This window comes from Mustela putorius, unplaced genomic scaffold, assembly GCF_011764305.1.
Source record: "Mustela putorius furo isolate JIRA1106 unplaced genomic scaffold, ASM1176430v1.1 tig00003870_pilon_pilon_pilon, whole genome shotgun sequence".
NCBI classification, from domain to species: domain Eukaryota; kingdom Metazoa; phylum Chordata; class Mammalia; order Carnivora; family Mustelidae; genus Mustela; species Mustela putorius.
In genome coordinates, this window is record NW_025422022.1 from 8,977,183 (window position 1) to 8,993,471 (window position 16,289).

The 16,289-nt window shown below is 44.7% G+C and overlaps 1 protein-coding gene across 4 annotated transcripts in view; it reads right to left on the bottom strand.

Annotated features, from left to right (window-relative positions):
- The window catches only part of LOC101686178 (androgen dependent TFPI regulating protein), a 62,335-nt gene that overhangs the window by 21,778 nt on the left and 24,268 nt on the right, over positions 1 to 16,289 (bottom strand). The gene's annotated exons all lie outside the window — the stretch shown is intronic.

The window sequence follows — 16,289 nt, forward strand, 5'->3', positions numbered from 1 at the left end:
TCCTCCTCCCCCCGCCCCAGGCGTGCACCCTAACCCGCACTTCCACACCCACTCCTCCCCTAGAACACGGCTGTTTCCTTCACCCCGCTCTGTACTCAGTGTGCTTATTCCCGCCCTCCCACTTTTGTTCATCCCCTCCACGCTCTGTGGAATGTCTTCTCTCCCTACATTTGAATCATTCGTGTTCTCCACGGCCAACGCAATCTTCCACGGCGTTGTCCCTGCGTTTTCCTCCTGCTAATTTCTCTCACTCAGTCCGACTGCCTTTCTATCCTGTGCCATGTTGTCTAGCACTTAGGAGGTGTAGCTGGAAGATCTGGGGGTGGGGTGAGCGGAGAACGCTGCTTACTGGGAACATTGAACAGTGTTAGTATTTTTCAGATTTTCCTTTTGCAGCTATGATTCCTCTTTCATCCGGGCCCCTCATTTCCTTAGCATTTGGCAGCCCTCTTGCATCTCTAGCCTTTACCTATGAACTACATCCCATTCCCACTCCTGAGCCCCAAGACAGCGGGGTCAGCACCTCCGTTTGGGTAATCGCTGGGGCTTAGAAATGTCACAGAGCCCGTGTCACCATGCTCCCGTGCTCAGTTCTGTGGCTGGGGCCCTGGGGTGGCCTTTGCTATCAGTCATGTCAGTGTTGTGCTCAGAGGCATCCCCAGGGGGCCACAGTTTCTCATTCGAACGTGAACTAGTGATGGGATAGTCAGGAGATCAAGACCCTTGGATGACAAGAAATGTGGCAAGTTTTTATCGGGCAGCGGTGGAATGAGAAGGAATCAGTCTTAATAATAGGGCATTGCATGGCAGAGAGGGCCCCCTGGGGCCCCAACAGGGCTGCAGGTGGGTGGCACAAAACAATGAGGCCTCTTATGGGCCCCAGTACCCACATTTTAGCAGCAAAGCTTAGAAGAACAACATTGCAGACACACCATGGTTTCTATAGGTTTTGTCCAGGATTGGTCCCTAACATACTGACGGGTTGCATATACAAGTGACAAGACATTTGGGCTAACTGTCACATCCTGCACCTCTCTTTGGTCTGATTTGAGGCTACAGCTTCTGCGTCTCTCCCTCTAATAAAGGAGCATAGTGGTTAAGAGAACGCACTTTCAGATCTGACGTTGGACTAGTTTCTGAATCTGTTTGAACTTCAACTTCCTGTTATCAAATAGGGAATAGTCCACATGTCATGGAGAGGATGGCTCTGAGGATTGAGATTAGAGCATAGAAAGGGCTTCATCCTCAGGCCCTGAGAGGTGCCCATGAGCATTAGCTGTGATTGCCACGATTATCACTGTGATTGTTGTCCTTCAGCTCATCAGTGGCCCATGGCGAGCAGGGTGAAGCGAGGTTCTAGGAAGCCCACAGTGCCAGGCGCTTAGATGCAGGCAGGCAAGCAGCTGGAGTATGGCCGCAGAGCCTCCCCGTGGCTGCCCTGTGGCTCCCTCCCCAGCCCACAGCTGCTGCCCATGCTCCCAGCCACCCTCAGCTGCGCTGCCTTGGAGCCCTAACAACGCCCGGCTACTGACATCCATGCTCTTTTCACCCAGAGGTTACCTCAGGAGGCGAGTGATGGGGCCATCTCCCCAGCACAGCCCCCTGCCTCTCCTCCTGCCTTCACTCTGCCACAACCAGGAAGATCCAACTTCTATTAGAAGGCATTAACAGTCCCATTATCCTGGCCATTGATCTGACAGATTTTATTAACCCTGCCCATAGTCAGCAGCTTCAGCTCTCTACATTAATGATCACGGGGAACAGAATTCCTGTGGAATAATGTAGTGCGTTCACATTAGGAGCAAATGAGTTCAGAGTGATTAATGCTTTTACAACAAATAACTCAGGAATGCATGACTGGTCACCTCTTCTAGAAGCCTGCCCTTTGCAAGTGACATTCAATTGGATTTCCAAATGAATTCTCTCTGATGACTTCTGGGAAGTTTACTCCAGTGATGTCATTAGTGACGGGCCATATACTGTGGCTTAATACCAGCTAAAAGGTCTTTAAAAGAATCACATTTTTTCATCGGGGCTGGGAGGAGGGCGACGACCACAGTCTGTGAACTTTCTGAACATTGGGCTAGTGTGAGGAGCCAAGCGTAACCCCTTAAACCTCCTGGTATTTCGAAAGTACTGGTATTTTACCTCGTGTTCATATCAATTGTATAACCTTTGTCAGGCAGCACATATTTTTTTTTTTAAAAAAGGAAGAAAAAAGTCAGTAAGAGAAAAATCAAATATGCTTTCTGCTTCCAAAAAATCTAATAATTAGGCTGGGATTGACACAAATTAGAATGCTGCCAAAAATTACTGAAAACAGTGACTCATTCTGTATTTCAATTAACAGTTTCTCAGTTTCCCTTATAAACAGTGAAGCTGACAAAAATTAATTATCTCAGAGGGGGTAAAATATTTCCTTCCAGAGTAAACAAAACATCACGGGCTGAAACAATAGTATGTGTGAACAGAGACGATGGAATCAAATTATCTTTCCTTGTCAATTAGCCGTCATTTGGGGGAAATTCTCCTTTAAATATCTCATTCCAGATGCATTGGTTAAAAGGACAGTGTTGCTCTTTTCCCATCCTTTTCTACTAAATCCTGTCTTCTCCTCCTGTCCTTGGTGTAATGCCTACTTCCATGTGACTATCTTGGAGATGGAACGCTGAGCATGAAGAAGCGATTTAAGTTAGCGTAGAAATGTGCTTTAGATTCCCTGGTTGCAAAATAGCCTTGAACGTAAGTAAGTAAGTACTGAAACTTACCAGCCCGCAGGGCATTCTTACAGGGTCATGTGAGTGTGACGCGTAACATAGTGAACACTTTTTCTTCCTCGCCTCATGCCAGTGAGCCCAGAGTTGTTACAAACAGCTTCCCTGGTTTGAGGCTAAATGTACCACAGGATGCTTTTGCTTGATGCTTGGGAGAGAGGCAAGCCTTAATCCCTGAGATAACCCATGGAGCCAACAGTGTTTCATCATTGTCATGCAGTTCCAAAGACTAAATCCATAGGACTAGGATGGTCACAATCATCTCTAAGATCCTTGGGGGAGCCAAGAGCACTTAATTTCCTCCAGTGAAAGAAATTCAGGGAACCTCTATATTTTTTTAAAAAATCAGATAATAAGATTTAAAAATATGATCTCTGCCTCTTTCCTTGATTTCATTTCCTTGTCAGACTAGGATTTGAGTTGATTTGTGTTGATTTGAGTTGATTTGAGTTGATTTGAGTTTACCAAGAGAAACAAGCCGGCCTCGACCTTCTCAGACTGGTCATGGAGCAACTTTCTCCTTGAGATGCTGTTTCTCATAGTGAGCTTACTTAATATTGCCCGCATTGTGTTCGGTCTCAAATTTCGCCTCCCTCCCTCGTTCAGGCAATGCTGACATCTGAGAATCAGTTCCTTACACTGATGCTTTCCAACCCGAGGTCCTTTTCCCCAAGTCTCTAAGACAATATTTTTGGTTTACTTACGGTGCTAATAGATAGATATTTTATTTTATTTTTTAAAGATTTTTATTTATTTATTTGAGAGACAGTGAGAGAGAGCATGAGAGGCGAGAAGGTCAGAGGGAGAAGCAGACTCCCCATGGAGCTGGGAGCCTGACGCAGGACTTGATCCTTGGACTCCGGGACCGTGACCTGAGCCAAAGGCGATTGCTTAACCAACTGAGCCACCCAGGTGCCCTGGATAGATATTTTAAAATAAAGTTTTATTACACTGGCAAGATCTCATTTCTGAGGACATGAAGGGTATTTTTTTACTCACCATACATGCAATATAACACTTTTTATGTATGACAAAAACAAAAGTCTTTACACAATCTCTTCAGCGGCAAACACATGGCCAAGACATCAATTAAAACATAAATGTAAATACAACAGACACGAAAAGGGTGGCAAAACAAGCCTTAATAGAATGCTATTATACTCGGGCTTGTTAATACACTGCTTGATCACGTTCCTTAAGCTCGAAAACTACATGTGGTAAAAACACACAGTAATAATTGTTTTATAAATCCCAACAAGATCGTCTCTGATTTCAGTAACCACCATTCATTTGCCAGCTAAAAACTTGTATCTCATTCTTTACCATTGTAGTTTCTGCCTCTAAAACCCACAGGTTGGGACAACAGTGAAGGTCTTCTTGGGAATATTTTATATCCAAAAGCAGAAGCCGTCTGTACTCTCTATGATCACTGTGTTGTTACAGTTACAATTTTGCTTTAAGTCCATCTGATACAGGGGAATCCAGAAATGTAGACATAGGCTATATTGTTAATACATCTGGGGATAACTTTTTTATTTTTCTATAAATTTTTTCCACTTAGACTACCTACACTATTCTTTTTGGCCTCAAGTACCAGAGTTTAGAAGATACTGTGATTGGATTGGTAAAAATTCTCTTTTCCACTTTCTTGAAACTCGAGAGCATAAGCTAGGCACCACTATAATTAAAGAGCCAATGTTTATAAATGCCTGGGGAGGGGGATTGGGAAGATAACCCACCCACAGAAAGAGCCACAGTCTTCCCTTTGATCTTTACATTCTACCTAGGTGGGCTGACAACAGCCCAGCTTGGTAAAAACTCAGAAAACGTAAGTTAAAAACTGAAAGTCTTATTTACCACGGAAGAGTAGGACTTTTTGCAATTTACTCTGAAATATGCCAAAAATAAGATGAGTTGATGGATGGTAGATGCACAGATCTGAGATAAAGCGAATTCAGTTAACTATGAGGAGTAGGATCTAAGTTGCAGGTAACACAGGTGATCACCATAAAATTCTTTCGACTGTGCTTATTTGAAAATTTTCATAATAAAATATTGGGAAAAACATGGAGAGCCTTTACTGACTTGGAAAGAGTAAATGCTCCATTGGGCTGAGGAAGAAAAGCAGGGTGTTACTTATGAACCCGTACATGAATTGAACAGGTGGTTAAATAGTAACTTTCTGGATCTTCGAAAGAGCATTTATAAGTGCTTTCTTACTTTCTACACTCTTGTGCTTGGGTTAATACGTAGTTCGGCCAACATCTTAAAAGCAGCATTCTCCTAATACGAAGCTAGCTGGCTTCGACAGCACGCAGGGTGGTGAAGAAGTGGCCGTTTAGGTTCATTCGATCCAGTTAAGGGTAAGACAGAAAAAAGACCTGCGAGATTGGGACCTGCAATCCAGGAATATATTTGCCCCTTCTTGTTCTCCTCTCTCGCTCCATACCTCTCCAAAGCACCCAAATCCCTTCCCCTTGTTTAATTCTCTCTGGCTGTAGTAACAACCTAGACACCTGCTGTAATCAAGGACTCATTCCTCCCTGTCTTATATCCAAACTTGATCCACTTTTTCCTTCTAATTCTCCCCACAGCTGCCCAGGCTTTTACTCCGCCTGGCATCCCCTCCCTAGCTCTTTTCTATCTTGGTACGTACTCAACACTGCAATTAGACCAACCTTCCGAGAACAAGTTTCATGTTGCTACTCCTGCTCAAAATCTTCCGACGGCTCCCTGCTGCTTTGGTCCACTGAATACCCTCTTTCCCTAATCTCATCTTTCCCTTTCATTTTCCACAGTGTCTCAACAGGCTCTCCCTCTTTTGACTCAAACCAGTCTCCTCCTCATCCTGGTCTTTCATTCTCTTCCCTTCCCTAGCATTCCTCTTCTTCCCATTTAGCGAGCTCTTTAACTCTTCTCTCCCAACTCTCCACACACACCGTTGAGATGCCTCACAACCAAAACCGTACACATTAACATGAAAAGATGTAAAAGAAAATTAGGACCCAGGAAAACACTGAGATGCAAATATGCCAACCAGAGGTTCTCTGGGCTGCTGTTACTGAGATTCAAACTTAGCACTAGGTTTCCAGACAGCCAAAGTAGAAAGAGAGAGATGGAATGAATAGTCCCTTTTTTTGTTTGTTTGTCTGTGTTCAGGGGAAATCAAGTTTTTCCACTAGTATTTTCCACTAGTAGGCGGTGTCTCTGAAGCAGAACGGTTCAGAGATCTAGGTTCCATAAACTGATAAAATCTGAAGGCAAAATAATAAAAAGCAATCTCTAGAAGGGGGTTCTGCCAGTAAGGAGATAATATTGCATAATTATGTAGGCTTCCGGTGATCAGAACAGTAGATGGACTCCAGAAATACCATTTTCCCCCGATGGGTGTTTTTGCTTGTTTTTGTTCCCATTATGGGTCAGACAACAGCCAGTATTTTATTCTCCATTTAGCCTGGAGTGAAGGTCTTAAACACTGTTGATGACACAGAGATCTAAGGGCTCGGAGGAATTCAGTCAGTGGTAACATTGACAGCCCCTTCCTGCAAATAAGAAGCCTCACCAAAGAAACCATCCCGCTTCTGGGAGCTGAGTGCCCAGCCCTTCCTGCAACCTCTGGGGCCCATGTCGCGTCCACACCACACCCACATCACATGCTGCCTTTGCACAAGATGCTCGTGCTCCTGCCCCTCCCACAGCTCCGTGGGGTTGCACTTGACTCCCCCGTGCTTAGTTACATTCAGTTTTATTTGTGACACTATCAATTTAATCTTTACGCAGCCAATTTTTCTCTCCTAGTTTCATCCAATTATAAACTCTGAGGGCAAAGCTCTCGTCTCTTTTTCAGAACTTCTCCTCTTCTCAGTAAATGTGTTTTTGCCCAATTTTCTGTATTTGAACTTACGTATCACACAGTAGAATTACGTCCCAAATGCAGCCTGCAGAGCCCCTGATGATCGGGTCACCTTGCCCATTTTATTTCTATGATCTATAGCCCTCACCCACCTCCACCCCCTAATTTCTCCTCCTCCACCCACAGGTCTCTCCCTCACCATCCCTCCCCTCCATCAGCCTCGTCCACCTTCTCTGCTCCTTACAGGACTCAGTGCAGATATTCCTACCTCCAGGGAGCACTCGCAGCCTTCCCGAAGCATCCAGTAGGTGCCCTTCCCTGGCACAGCTTGCCCTCCCCATGCTCACGTGCAGCACAGCATCATATGATTGCATTCACCTGATACTGGCCACATGGGATGCAACCACCTGGAGGCTTAGGGCTCTCCCCATCTCATCTCCAGTTGCCCAACACAGTACTCGATCTACTCTGGTTACCTACAATTTCTGGTATTAATGAACAAATCAATGAAACAACAGAGTGGGACAGAAGAGTCCCTAGAGTGTCTAGCTTGGGGGGACAGTCTGGCATTCTGATATGAGAAGACAGCTGCTGAGGCCACGTTCAACTGACATGGGCAGCCTCGTGCTAGACTGTGTCCACGGTCACAAGGGTACACCAATCTCTTTTCAGCCTGGTCACCTTTATCCTTGGCCCTGGCCATCAATAGTGCCCCAAATGCTGAAAAGTGGGCATTGCAGGTCACAGGGAAACCTGTGAGCAAGTGTGACTACTGGGAATAAGCTCAGGGTGTCAATGTCATGGTAACTTGATTATAGACTCAATTATAGAGGTGTCACCCTCCAGGAGCTGGCAGCCCCACAGAAAATCTAAACATACATAGCCAAGAGAGGCTGTGCTTTGTTCATCCTGGGATCTGCCAGCCATGACCCTCTGTTCAGAGACTGGGCCGGGTGGAACCCCCCCCCCCCAGGTTTTGTTCACTATCATCTTTGTATCTCCTCTTCTGTGTCAGTGAGTAATCCGCCCTTCCTCCCTGCTTCTGTGCCTGGCTCCAGAGAGCACACATGGAGACTTGTTTTTAAGACAGAGACAGATGGGCAGCTCTCTAGAAAGCTGCTCCAAGTTGGAGGGAGGAGACTGTTCTTTTCAAGAAAGAGAAAGTTTCAGAAGCACGAGAATCTGCTCTTGCTTTAAGAGCCACGGTGTCTCTGGGCACCATCGCCTCCCCTCAGATACCACATCATAATGGCAATAAAGGACTCAATGTGCAGGCAGCTGGTCTCCCTGGGAGATAACAGTAATGCAGGAAAGCACCCTGTGACCCCAGGGCCAGGGCAGAGTTCCAAACTCCCCACATGACTGATCCCATGATGGATGGGTTTCCACAGTTTCTCCTTCCTGACTCTGGCTTTCCCTTGCTGACCCATCAGGGTATTCCTAGAGGGACTCACCAGCTGTTCTGCAAGTGCAGCAGGTGCTGCCTGGTGACTTTGCCAAACACAAGTAGTCATTTGGTTTAGGGGTAGTCTGTAGGTGCACGAGGTGGGATGCATGAGGTCACTGCAGCAGGGGGGTCTCACCCATAGAGGAGGCGGTGACTGGGAGGGCCATGGTAGGATGCTTAGCAGAATTTCTGGCTTCTACTCCCTGAATGCCAGGAGCACCTACCCCCTCTCCCCCCGCCACTCCCTGCTGTTGTGACAATCAAAACTGTCTCCAGATATTGCCATGTGTCCCCTGGTGAGCAAAATTAATCCTAGCCGAGAATGCCTGATTTGAGTAATTAGCAAAGGAAGAACATCTTGCAGAGGTAGTTGACAAAGAGCAGTTAGTTAAGTCTGGAGGAGGCTCCGTCAGTTAAGCGTCTGCCTTCAGCTCAGGTCATGATCTCAGGGTCCTGGGATGGAGTCCCACGTCAGGCTCCCTGCTCAGTGGAGAGTCTGCTTCTCCCTCTCCCTCTGCTGCTCCCACCATTTATGCTCTCTCTCTCTCTCTCTCAAATAAACAAATATGATCTTAAAAAAGAAAAGAAAGTCTGGAGTTAAAGTTAAAAAAAGGAAAGAGAAATTTTTGATAAATACAGTTTAATGTGTCACATGTTGAGACACATTAAGGCAGGAGCCCGCCCCGCCTGTCTCTCTATCCCACACTGCAGTTTCAGAGACAAGAAGGCTGCAACAAACACCCAGGAGCTGGTTTCTTGTGTTCCCACTCGCTTGTTCTTCCTTCTAGGTTGACTCCCATGTTCCTTGTCCAGTTCCTTGTACCTGTGGGTTTAAACCTTTTATTCATGGTAATCTTGGACTTGGACCTTGGAGCCCCTGGGCACGGGGAAGGGCTAGCATGGGATGTCTCTGCTACTGCCACTTCCATCTGTTCCAGAAACCCCAAGGGTGGGTAGAAAGTATAACGAGTTTCAGAGTGCAAAGTTTGGGAACCGCACGGAGGACAATTTAATGACCGAAGTCCTGCTCCGAGCCCCTACACCCCTGGGAATGCAAGCCTGGGGCATTGAGACAATCCTCCCACTGCCAAGAAATTTGCTCCACTTCCTTATCGCGGTTTTCTTAGGAAAAACAAAACAAAATTTCTCAAAAGGTCAGAAAATTCCTTCTCACCACTGCATAGTAAAATGCGGCTTTTATGAGTTCCTAGATGTGTTTTGAGAGAGATGCCCAAAACACACAAGCTTTTATTCCTAACTAGTTCATAGAAGGAAAAGTCTCCGGAATAACCCTGTGTAATAAATTCAGCACTTTTTGGTTTCCACACTCAGAAAAAAAAAAAAAAAACCCACAAAGGTTTTTGTTTTGTTCTGTTTAGCCTTTCAATCTGAATTTTCACTGGTAAAATCTGTTCCAATGGAGGGAAGTGAAATGCGAAACTCTCCCTTGCTTTATGAAGCTTTTCTTGTTTCTTTTTTAAAATATTAATTAAAATTAAAAATTAAAAATTTTAAATTAAATTTAAATTAAATTAAAACACAAGACGACTCTTGATTATGCTTGAGGTGTTCAAACGCTAGGTTCCACAGCGGTCACCAAAGAACTTGTCCTATTTCTATTGAATTCTACATTTGTGGGTTCACTTTTCACATACATATAGTAATGTACCCTATTAGTAGCCTCTTTGCTCGTCATTAGAAACCTGTGGTTGGCTCTATCACCAACCAGGCAAGCCCAGCACTAAAGAGGCTGGGAAATTGGCCTTTCACACATGTTCAAAGAGATGGGAACAGGCTGTTCTTTCGATGGATTCTCCCTGTTTTTCCTTCGACCACCTTTCTTTCATCTGGTTACCTCCAACGTGGTCATGTCTTCATTCTTCTTAGTTTCAGCCTCTCCCAATCTTCTTCCCTGATGCAATGGCTTCTTGAGTTCCCTTTGGCTACATGAAAACTCCATTACCTAATGAACGTCTGTCGATGCTGGTAACAGAGGAAGGTGTCAGCCTGAAAAGCCTGAACACGTTTCTGCCTAAAACCATCCCCCTCTGAGCCTCAGTCCCGATCAGAAAAAAACAGTATCTTTCCTTTAATAAAAGATATATAATTGCCATGACTCTGTGTATCTCTTTGAACATAAGTCAGTCAATAGTATATCATGTGTCAGAACAATCAAAATCTGCACAGATACTTCAAGGCATCCATAATCCCTCTAGAATTTTTCTCATTTAGAACTTTCCAGAGAAAAGAACACCTTACAGTCTCAAAGCACTTAGTGTCAGCCACAGACTCTAAAGGAAGACCTCCCAAAGCTTCCTCTTTGCCTCCAACACCTCCTCCACGTCAACACACCCCGCTCGGCCCCTGAGGAGGAACTCTGGGGCAAGCCAAGGGCACAGAAAAGCTACCAGAGTAAGAGGTAGAGAGTTCATTCATTCTTCTATGCAACAATCTTTATGAAGGGCCTACCTCATGCTACGTGCTGTGAGAGGTGCTAGGATTAAGTGGTAAACGTGGGTGCCTGGGTGGCTCAGGTGGTTAAGCATCTGACTTTGGATTTCAGCTCAGGTCATGATCTCATGGTCGTTAGATTCTCTCTTTCTTCCTATGCCCTTCCCCTTGTCTCCAAAACAAAACAAAACCAAAAAAAAGGTAAACATTTGTGGTCCCTCCTCTTTGAGGTCTTATAGTCTAGTCAGCAAGATTTTCCATAAACAAGTAAAACACACGGATACCAAACATGTTATATGTTATGAAGGAAACAAACAGGAATCTGCACCAGAAGAAAAGTGGGGGGCATACTTTAAGTAGGGCAGACAGGGAAGGCCATTCTGAAGAGGTCTTATCTAAATGATAAGAGTGATCCAGGAAGGAATGGAAGGAGAACATTTCTGGTAAAGGGAACAGAGCATGGGTAAAGGTCATGGTGTTGGAAAGAGCTCTAGAAGGGTGGCAGGCTCAGAGAAGAGGCCGCGTTCATCAGACTTGGTAGGCCACAGGAAGGAGTTTGGGTATGTTCCAAGTGTAACAGAAGATCACTGAAGAATATTAAGAGGGAACACTCAGTTTCAGTCTATTTTGCTGCTATATGGAGAAGGCTGAGCGTGGAAGCAGGAAGACCAGTTTGGAGGTGGTGAGTGCTTTAGATGAGAAGAGCCTGTGGATACCAGGATGTTGACAATGGAGCTAGCAAGTGAGCAGATTTGCTAAATATTCTGTAGGTAGAATGGACATGACTAGCTAATGGATTGGATATGAGGATGATGCGATGGAGGGAGGTAGTGAGGTCAAGGCTGGTTTCTGTCTTGAGCATTGGGGAAAATGGCGGCTCCATTTTCTAAGAGAGAGGAGCCCTGGCCAGATTTGGCAGTGAGAATAACATGTCCAGTTCAGGACCTGTTGACTCAGAAGTGTCTGGGACACGTATGTAGATTCATCTGTAACAGCCGCATAAGGTAGGCAGTTAGAGACGGAAGTCAGGAACTCAGAGGAGGGCTGAGCTGCAGACTGGACACCTGGATGGAGATGGATGTGTTCCTAGGGAGAGAGTCCTGATAGAGAGGGTGGCCCGGGACAAGACTGGAAGAACACCATTATTTCTAGGGCAGCTAAAGGACACAGCAGAGACCGAAGTAGGAAGAAAGCTAGTTAGTGTGGTATCACTTAAGCCAAAGAAGCAGAGTTTCAAGAAGGAAGAGTCGACTATACCAAATGATGCTGAGAAGTGTGTAAGTGGGGGACAAAAGCAGGAGTCTGGGGTTTGGCTGGCCATGTGGAGATAGCTGGTGAACAGAATAAAAGGAACGAGTGGAGTAAGCAGAGATGATCCTTAGTATGGGTCTGCTCCATTCAGAGAGGCTTCCCTGCTTTCTTGTGTGCCTGGTCTGCCCAGAAGGAAATTCCTAATTAGCCAACCCCACCATCACCCCCCCAAATCCTGGTAAGAATCAGAGCAGGGCTCTGGAAACTAAAGTTATAATTTAAGATTTGTCTTTGCCTTGGGTGGTAGAGAGAAGGGATGTCCTTCCTTTCATCCTCTCCTAGAGTGGTTGGTTTGGAAGACGTGAAGCCAGAGAATAAATCTCAGAGAAAGAGCCAAGCAGCAGGCTGCCCTCTTGCTTCAGCAAGGCCCTAATCTAAGGGGACAAGATGGACCACTGTGACAAGAATAGAAGGGATTAGGAAATGGTGGGGTGTGGTGGGGAAGAAGCAGCATCTACGTTGGCAAAGTCTGTGTCTTGGGGCATTTGCAGCTACTGGAAACTCAGAGGAGCACCGGGAGTTTGGTTTCTGGTTGAATCTCTCAGTGGGGCATATCCTAGTTTACAAACAGAACTTGCATTTCACCCTTCCCCTGGTGAGGTAGCCCAGGTGGTTCTATAGGTCTGTCCAGAACTCCCATGTTGATGTTAATTAGAAAGCAAATCAAGCAATCCTGAGAACATAAAAACCTGACCCTGAGCATTAGTTATATACAAATGAAGCAGCGTGTGCCAGAATATAAAGAAACACACACTTGAGCTTAATTGTCACATTGCCCAGCGTAGAAGGCAGGCAATCTGGTCACCTCGAGAGATCACTTTATGATCAAGAGCCTTTCCTTAATTGCCAGAAATGTCTAAGGGCCGCCCCTCCAGGGACACCTGCCAGGATTAGAAAGGAGAACACTCCACCAAATTCATCTATAATCACAATTTAGAATTATTAAAGAGCAGCCCATGGAATACGTCTTGGGGAACAGGGCTCTTGTCCCTGATAAAGGGATGAACAAAAACGGATTGCTGAATCATTTCTTTTCTTTGTGTATGCCTATCCCCTTTAAAAGACCACTTTCAACACTTTGCATTTTCCCCTCAAATGTACCCTGACCCTCCCATGTTGCCACTCCTTTCCCCATGTCTGACTATATTATCAACCGGAATAGTTTGATTAGGGGTTAATTGCACAATTTAGAGATTTGTGCCTTGGGGAGCAGTAGAAATGCTCGAAGGGGAAGAGGTATCTTATTCATACACAAAGGTCTGTCTGCCATAAAGCACGCCTACATTCATGGGTTTGAACCCATCCCATGTGGAGTCCTGTTCTCAGGCTTTTCTTTGTGCTTCAGAAAAGCCCCTGACCATGAATTCAAATTCTCATCAGTATAGTTTTATTTTTCCTCTTCAGCTTTTCTGCTCCCACAGATGCAGAAGTCATACACTCCATTTCCGTGTGGCTATTTTAGACATTATAACATGCTCATTTAACGGGGTACGGTATGATAGAAGTCATTATCTCTAGCCCCTCCCCCTTACGTCCCCCCCATCCACAGTCCAAGACAGCCTCAGAATGCCTTCATTCCAATCGTCGCCCTCCCAATTTACATTCTATTTTCATCCAGCATTTTAACTCATTCTTTTTTTAAATCACCATAAGTTGAGCAAATTGCTTGCCATTTGCTTTTGGTATCTCCGTCCTTCCCTCTGAGATCCTTTTCCTTCCTCCTGAAGCTTCCCCTTTAGCCTTTCCCATTACTGAGGGTCTGTCGGTGATAAAATCTGTTTCCATGCCTCTGACAATGTCTTCATCTTGCCTCTGTTTCAGAAGATACTTTCAGGGAGTAAATAGGCTGGCAGGGTTTGTGTGTGTGTGTGTGTGTGTGTGTGTGTGTGTGTCAAGCCTTGAAGCTGTTACTTCACTGTCTCCCAGCTTCTTTGTCACTAATGAGAAACCAGCTCTCAGTCTAACAGTAGTTGCTATTTGGGAAACCCAGCTCGTTAATCTGGCTGCTTCTAGCATCTTCTTCACGTGTAAGGTGTCGGCAGGGTCACACACGTGGCTAGATGTCTGCCCTTCGTCCTGCATGGCAATTTTTGCTACTTCTTGAATTTGAGGATTATTTTTCCAATATTCTAGGAAATAATCAGTGATTCTCTCTTCCAACAAGGCCTCCCGCCTTCAAATATGGCACCTCCCTCTCTTTGTTAGCTCCCCTTTGGTTTTATTTTAGCTTTGGGGACTTTCCATTACTTTCTTGTCAATAAGTCAGACATTTAAACATCTTTTCAAAAATGTTTTAGTCAACATTACGGGTGTCTTGTAATGTTTGTGTGTTTTTTTTTTGGGGGGGGGGGACTCCTGTTGCATATTACTGCCAGAAACAGAAGTCATTCAAGACCTTGTTTCCTTTGGAAGAATAACTCGCTCCCACGAAGGGTGTGGACATGATTCGGAAGGAAACAGGGATTTTATGAATGTGTATCAGTCAGGATGTCAGCAGGAACACAGAAGCCCACTGAGGGACTGTAAGAAGGAAGGTTTTAGAGGCATAGGCAGCTGCTGGGAAGAGTAGGGTAGTAAGAGTGGGAAACTTCTCTGAGATCTTCTGTGAGATCATAAATCTCTGAGAGTTGCCACCATTGATGGCGTCTGCTTGTAGTGTAAAGTGTGTGATTCCTAGGTGCTTGTCCAGGTAGCCACGGCTGACCTTGTGTCTGTTCTCCACATAGCTCTTTTTAGTCACCACTACAGAACAATCGTTTCTTCTCTTGCACCACTCACAAGAGTGCCTTTTATTGATGACTCTCACTGGGAACCATATGGAGAAAGGGATTCTATGAGCTGTGTGTGGTTTGGGGCTTTATCCCTTGCTACTCCATGGAGGATGGAGAAGGAGTAAAGGGGATTCTAAGTACACGACGACTGGGCATAGGTCCTTATGGATTACTGAAATCTCCATGCTCTACATATATTATTTTCTTTGTTCCTAGTAATACCATTGAGAAGAACAAGAAAATTTTTTTTTTTTCTTTAAGGAGAATCAGAGAAAGGGATGAGACAGAGTTAGAACAGAACAGTCATGGGGCACCTGGGTGGCTCAGTCAGTTAAACATCTGCCTTCTGCTCAGGTCCTCATCCCAGGGTCCTGGGATGGAGCCCTGCATCAGGCTCCCGGCTCAGTGGAGACCTGTTTCTCCCTCTCTCTCTCTCTGCTGTTCCCCCTGCTTGTGCTCTCTCTCTCTCTCTGTCAAATAAATAAAATCTTTTTTAAAAAAGAACAGAATACCTTTTTTAGAGAAAGATTTATGTATTTATTTGAGAGAGGGAGAGAGAGAGAACCCAGGGGGAGGGACAGACTGGGAGGGAGAAAGAATGTCAAGCAGACTCCCTTCTGAGCGCAGAGCTGGACACAGGGCTCAATCTCAGGACTCTCAGATCATGACCTGAGCTGAAACCAAGAGTCAGAAGCTCACCCCCTAAACACACTTATTTTAAGGAACCCATTACCCAGCGAGGTTTATCCACTTTCCCCAAATCATGCAGTAAGACAATGGCAGAAAAGGAGCCAAAACTGGGATTTTCTGGGACTTGAAGGCAATTCTTTTCATGAAATCAAAAATTAACTTGTAGGAAACATCAGAGATCAATCCTTTTTTGAAACGATACAGAGCGAAGAAATTTTGCTTCCATTCACCCTAATCTGACCTTTGAGGATCAACCTCCAGTGCCCTTTTCTCTAATAATTTATCCCTTTCAACTTTTCAGCCTAAGAAGCAACTTAACACGTGTGAAGACAGAAAATGCTTCACCAGATGATCATTTCCTGATGACCTACACTTGGAGATGTCTCAGATTATCTGTGCCATGCTCCAGAAGTCACCACCTCAAGAAAAACCCCACAATTCATATTCCAGTTGTCAAATAGCGTTCGACAAATATTTCTTAAGCACTTTTTGTGTCAGGCTTACAATTTCTGTGATCATAATGATATTTTAATGCTACTACCTCTGACATTATTAGGTTAGCAAAGTATTTTAAAATATGTCAGTAAAAGTATGCATATTAATTAAAATGTTCCCACATATAAGCTTTATACTAACCTTCTTGGGCTGATGGGAGACAAAAGACTTTTATTAAATACTATTTGATAGGTAGGTTAAGTATTTTAGTGTCTCTGCCAATCATTGCTGTAAATGCATATTGAATAAAAATGAATAAGAGAATATTTATTGTCAGTCATGAAATAGTGAAAAAGGGAACGATCATTGTATTATTGTCTGTTTGAATCATATATCTCAGGCAATAGCAAAAAGCAGCATTTTCAAGCAATGGCCATGCCCTCTTGCCACTTACTAACATCAAGTTTTCATTCTGTTTTTAAACATTCATAATTAGGCAGCTGATTCTCTGAGTGCTGAGACAGGGAGGGTATGAGCCGACATGACTGCAGATTTTT